The following is a 7,326-nucleotide window of genomic DNA, read 5'->3' on the forward strand; positions in this document are numbered from 1 at the left end:
TTTAAAATTTATAAATTGCTATATAATTCTTTAAGAAGTCCATTAAAATCCTTTAAAAAGCCATATAATCATTTTGAATTCTTTAAAATTCCGTCAAAAACCCCATAATTCTTTAAAAGAACCCATTAAATCCTTTTAATTTTATATATTTCATTAAATATTCCAATTAATTCATTAAAAAAGCCATTATATCTGTTTAATTTTTAATTAAATATATTATAATTATTCAAAAATTGCTATATAATTCTTAAAAAAGTCCATTAAAATCCTTTAAAAAGCCATATTATCCATTTGAATTCTATAAAATTCCTTCAAAAACCCCATAATTCTTTAAAAGAACCCATTAACTCCTTTAAAAAGCTATATAATCCATTTAAATTCTTTAAAATTCCTTCAAAAACCCCATAATACTTTAAAAGAACCCATTAAATCCTTTTAATTATATATATTTCATTAAATATTCCAATTAAATCCTTTAAAACAGTCATTAAATCCATTAAAATTCCAAATAGTTCATTAAATAGTGATATTAATTCCTTAAAAAAGCAGTAATATCTGTTTAATTTCCATAAAATATATTATAATTCTTTAAAAATTCATAAATTGCTATATAATTCTTTAAAAAGTCCATTAAAATCCTTTAAAAAGCTATATAATCCATTTGAATTCTATAAAATTCCTTCAAAAACCCCATAATTCTTTAAAAGAACCCATTAAAATCCTTTAAAAAGCTATATAATCCATTTGAATTCTATAAAATTCCTTCAAAAACCCCATAATTCTTTAAAAGAACCCATTAAATCCTTTTAATTAAATATATTTCATTAAATATTCCAATTAATTCCTTAAAAAAACCATTATATCTGTTTAATTTCAATTAAATATATTATAATTCTTTAAAAATTCATAAATTGCTATATAATTCTTTAAAAAGTCCATTAAAATCCTTTAAAAAGCCATATAATCCATTTGAATTCTATAAAATTCCTTCAAAAACCCCATAATTCTTTAAAAGAACCCATTAAATCCTTTTAATTATATATAATTCATTAAATATTCCAATTAAATCCTTTAAAACAGTCATTAAATCCATTAAAATTCCAAATAATTGGTTAAATAGTCTTATTAATTCCTTAAAAAAGCCATTTTATCTGTTTAATTTCCATAAAATATATTATAATTCTTTAAAAAGTCCATTAAAATCCTTTAAAAAGCCATATAATCCATTTGAATTCTTTAAAATTCCTTCAAAAACCCCATAATTCTTTAAAAGAACCCATTAAATCCTTTAAATTATATATATTTCATTAAATATTCCAATTAAATCCTTTAAAACAGTCATTAAATCCCAACTAATTCATTAAATAGTCCTATTAATTCCTTAAAAAAGCCATAATATCTGTTTAATTTCCATAAAATATATTATAATTCTTTTAAAATTTATAAATTGCTATATAATTCTTTAAGAAGTCCATTAAAATCCTTTAAAAAGCCATATAATCATTTTGAATTCTTTAAAATTCCGTCAAAAACCCCATAATTCTTTAAAAGAACCCATTAAATCCTTTTAATTTTATATATTTCATTAAATATTCCAATTAATTCATTAAAAAAGCCATTATATCTGTTTAATTTCAATTAAATATATTATAATTATTCAAAAATTGCTATATAATTCTTAAAAAAGTCCATTAAAATCCTTTAAAAAGCCATATTATCCATTTGAATTCTATAAAATTCCTTCAAAAACCCCATAATTCTTTAAAAGAACCCATTAACTCCTTTAAAAAGCTATATAATCCATTTAAATTCTTTAAAATTCCTTCAAAAACCCCATAATTCTTTAAAAGAACCCATTAAATCCTTTTAATTATATATATTTCATTAAATATTCCAATTAAATCCTTTAAAACAGTCATTAAATCCATTAAAATTCCAAATAGTTCATTAAATAGTGATATTAATTCCTTAAAAAAGCAGTAATATCTGTTTAATTTCCATAAAATATATTATAATTCTTTAAAAATTCATAAATTGCTATATAATTCTTTAAAAAGTCCATTAAAATCCTTTAAAAAGCTATATAATCCATTTGAATTCTATAAAATTCCTTCAAAAACCCCATAATTCTTTAAAAGAACCCATTAAAATCCTTTAAAAAGCTATATAATCCATTTGAATTCTATAAAATTCCTTCAAAAACCCCATAATTCTTTAAAAGAACCCATTAAATCCTTTTAAAAGCCATATAATCCATTTGAATTCTTTAAAATTCCTTCAAAAACTCCATAATTCTTTAAAAGAACCCATTAAATCCTTTTAATTATATATATTTCATTAAATATTCCAATTAATTCCTTAAAAAAACCATTATATCTGTTTAATTTCAATTAAATATATTATAATTCTTTAAAAATTCATAAATTGCTATATAATTCTTTAAAAAGTCCATTAAAATCCTTTAAAAAGCCATATAATCCATTTGAATTCTATAAAATTCCTTCAAAAACCCCATAATTCTTTAAAAGAACCCATTAAATCCTTTTAATTATATATAATTCATTAAATATTCCAATTAAATCCTTTAAAACAGTCATTAAATCCATTAAAATTCCAAATAATTGGTTAAATAGTCTTATTAATTCCTTAAAAAAGCCATTTTATCTGTTTAATTTCCATAAAATATATTATAATTCTTTAAAAAGTCCATTAAAATCCTTTAAAAAGCCATATAATACATTTGAATTCTATAAAATTCCTTCAAAAACCCCATAATTCTTTAAAAGAACCCATTAAATCCTTTTAATTATATATATTACATTAAATATTCCAATTAAATCCTTTAAAACAGTCATTAAATCCATTAATATTCCAAATAATTGGTTAAATAGTCTTATTAATTCCTTAAAAAAGCCATTTTATCTGTTTAATTTCCATAAAATATATTATAATTCTTTAAAAAGTCCATTAAAATCCTTTAAAAAGCCATATAATCCATTTGAATTCTTTAAAATTCCTTCAAAAACCCCATAATTCTTTAAAAGAACCCATTAAATCCTTTAAATTATATATATTTCATTAAATATTCCAATTAAATCCTTTAAAACAGTCATTAAATCCCAACTAATTCATTAAATAGTCCTATTAATTCCTTAAAAAAGCCATAATATCTGTTTAATTTCCATAAAATATATTATAATTCTTTTAAAATTTATAAATTGCTATATAATTCTTTAAGAAGTCCATTAAAATCCTTTAAAAAGCCATATAATCATTTTGAATTCTTTAAAATTCCGTCAAAAACCCCATAATTCTTTAAAAGAACCCATTAAATCCTTTTAATTTTATATATTTCATTAAATATTCCAATTAATTCATTAAAAAAGCCATTATATCTGTTTAATTTCAATTAAATATATTATAATTATTCAAAAATTGCTATATAATTCTTAAAAAAGTCCATTAAAATCCTTTAAAAAGCCATATTATCCATTTGAATTCTATAAAATTCCTTCAAAAACCCCATAATTCTTTAAAAGAACCCATTAACTCCTTTAAAAAGCTATATAATCCATTTAAATTCTTTAAAATTCCTTCAAAAACCCCATAATTCTTTAAAAGAACCCATTAAATCCTTTTAATTATATATATTTCATTAAATATTCCAATTAAATCCTTTAAAACAGTCATTAAATCCATTAAAATTCCAAATAGTTCATTAAATAGTGATATTAATTCCTTAAAAAAGCAGTAATATCTGTTTAATTTCCATAAAATATATTATAATTCTTTAAAAATTCATAAATTGCTATATAATTCTTTAAAAAGTCCATTAAAATCCTTTAAAAAGCTATATAATCCATTTGAATTCTATAAAATTCCTTCAAAAACCCCATAATTCTTTAAAAGAACCCATTAAATCCTTTAAAAAGCCATATAATCCATTTGAATTCTTTAAAATTCCTTCAAAAACCCCATAATTCTTTTAAAGAACCCATTAAATCCTTTAAAAAGCCATATAATCCATTTGAATTCTTTAAAATTCCTTCAAAAACCCCATAATTCTTTAAAAGAACCCATTAAATCCTTTTAATTATATATATTTCATTAAATATTCCAATTAATTCCTTAAAAAAAACCATTATATCTGTTTTATTTCAATTAAATATATTATAATTCTTTAAAAATTCATAAATTGCTATATAATTCTTTAAAAAGTCCATTAAAATCCTTTAAAAAGCCATATAATCCATTTGAATTCTATAAAATTCCTTCAAAAACCCCATAATTCTTTAAAAGAACCCATTAAATCCTTTTAATTATATATAATTCATTAAATATTCCAATTAAATCCTTTATAACAGTCATTAAATCCATTAAAATTCCAAATAATTGGTTAAAAAGTCTTATTAATTCCTTAAAAAAGCCATTTTATCTGTTTAATTTCCATAAAATATATTATAATTCTTTAAAAAGTCCATTAAAATCCTTTAAAAAGCCATATAATACATTTGAATTCTATAAAATTCCTTCAAAAACCCCATAATTCTTTAAAAGAACCCATTAAATCCTTTAAATTCCATATAATTCATTAAATATTACAATTAAATCCTTTAAAACAGTCATTAAATCCATTAATATTCCAAATAATTGGTTAAATAGTCTTATTAATTCCTTAAAAAAGCCATTTTATCTGTTTAATTTCCATAAAATATATTATAATTCTTTAAAAAGTCCATTAAAATCCTTTAAAAAGCCATATAATCCATTTGAATTCTATAAAATTCCTTCAAAAACCCCATAATTCTTTAAAAGAACCCATTAAATCCTTTAAATTATATATATTTCATTAAATATTCCAATTAAATCCTTTAAAACAGTCATTAAATCCCAACTAATTCATTAAATAGTCCTATTAATTCCTTAAAAAAGCCATAATATCTGTTTAATTTCCATAAAATATATTATAATTCTTTTAAAATTTATAAATTGCTATATAATTCTTTAAGAAGTCCATTAAAATCCTTTAAAAAGCCATATAATCCATTTGAATTCTTTAAAATTCCGTCAAAAACCCCATAATTCTTTAAAAGAACCCATTAAATCCTTTTAATTATATATATTTCATTAAATATTCCAATTAATTCATTAAAAAAGCCATTATATCTGTTTAATTTCAATTAAATATATTATAATTCTTCAAAAATTGCTATATAATTCTTAAAAAAGTCCATTAAAATCCTTTAAAAAGCCATATTATCCATTTGAATTCTATAAAATTCCTTCAAAAACCCCATAATTCTTTAAAAGAACCCATTAACTCCTTTAAAAAGCTATATAATCCATTTAAATTCTTTAAAATTCCTTCAAAAACCCCATAATTCTTTAAAAGAACCCATTAAATCCTTTTAATTATATATATTTCATTAAATATTCCAATTAAATCCTTTAAAACAGTCATTAAATCCATTAAAATTCCAAATAATTCATTAAATAGTGATATTAATTCCTTAAAAAAGCAGTAATATCTGTTTAATTTCCATAAAATATATTATAATTCTTTAAAAATTCATAAATTGCTATATAATTCTTTAAAAAGTCCATTAAAATCCTTTAAAAAGCTATAAAATTCATTTGAATTCTTTAAAATTCCTTCAAAAACCCCATAATTCTTTAAAAGAACCCATTAAATCCTTTTAATTATATATATTTCATTAAATATTCCTATTAATTCCTTAAAAAAGCCATAATATCTGTTGAAATTCCATAAAATATATTATAATTCTTTAAAAAAACATAAATTGCTATATAAATCTTTAAAAAAAACCCAATAAATCCTTTAAATTCCATTATATTACTTGTAAATCAAAAAAAAAAAACACTTTGTCAACTTTCAAATGTATTGAAAACCATTTATACACCATAGAATTCGTTTAAATAGTGTTAATAATCCGAAAAATTCCATATATTTCATTAAAAAGTCCTATAAATTCCTTATAATGCTATTATATCTGTTTCGTTTCCATAAAATATATTATAATTCTTTAAAAATTCATAAATTGCTATATAATTCTTTAAAAAGTCTATTAAAATCCTTTAAAAAGCCATATAATCCATTTGAATTCTATAAAATTCCTTCAAAAACCCCATAATTCTTTAAAAGAACCCATTAAATCCTTTTAATTATATATATTACATTAAATATTCCAATTAAATCCTTTAAAACAGTCATTAAATCCATTAAAATTCCAAATAATTCATTAAAAAGTCCTAATAATTCCTTAAAAAAGCCATTATATCTGTTGAATTTCAATTAAATATATTATAATTCTTCAAAAATTCATAAATTGCCATATAATTCTTTAAAAAGTCCATTAAAATCCTTTAAAAAGCCATATAATCCATTTGAATTCTATAAAATTCCTTCAAAAACCCCATAATTCTTTAAAAGAACCCATTAAATCCTTTAAAAAGCCATATAATCCATTTGAATTCTTTAAAATTCCTTCAAAAACCCCATAATTCTTTTAAAGAACCCATTAAATCCTTTAAAAAGCCATATAATCCATTTGAATTCTTTAAAATTCCTTCAAAAACCCCATAATTCTTTAAAAGAACCCATTAAATCCTTTTAATTATATATATTTCATTAAATATTCCAATTAATTCCTTAAAAAAAACCATTATATCTGTTTAATTTCAATTAAATATATTATAATTCTTTAAAAATTCATAAATTGCTATATAATTCTTTAAAAAGTCCATTAAAATCCTTTAAAAAGCCATATAATCCATTTGAATTCTATAAAATTCCTTCAAAAACCCCATAATTCTTTAAAAGAACCCATTAAATCCTTTAAATTCCATATAATTCATTAAATATTCCAATTAAATCCTTTAAAACAGTCATTAAATCCATTAATATTCCAAATAATTGGTTAAATAGTCTTATTAATTCCTTAAAAAAGCCATTTTATCTGTTTAATTTCCATAAAATATATTATAATTCTTTAAAAAGTCCATTAAAATCCTTTAAAAAGCCATATAATCATTTTGAATTCTTTAAAATTCCGTCAAAAACCCCATAATTCTTTAAAAGAACCCATTAAATCCTTTTAATTATATATATTTCATTAAATATTCCAATTAATTCATTAAAAAAGCCATTATATCTGTTTAATTTCAATTAAATATATTATAATTATTCAAAAATTGCTATATAATTCTTAAAAAAGTCCATTAAAATCCTTTAAAAAGCCATATTATCCATTTGAATTCTATAAAATTCCTTCAAAAACCCCATAATTCTTTAAAAGAACCCATTAA

Source organism: Rhopalosiphum padi, chromosome 3 (genome assembly GCF_020882245.1).
Source record: "Rhopalosiphum padi isolate XX-2018 chromosome 3, ASM2088224v1, whole genome shotgun sequence".
In the NCBI taxonomy this organism is placed as follows: Eukaryota; Metazoa; Arthropoda; class Insecta; order Hemiptera; family Aphididae; genus Rhopalosiphum; species Rhopalosiphum padi.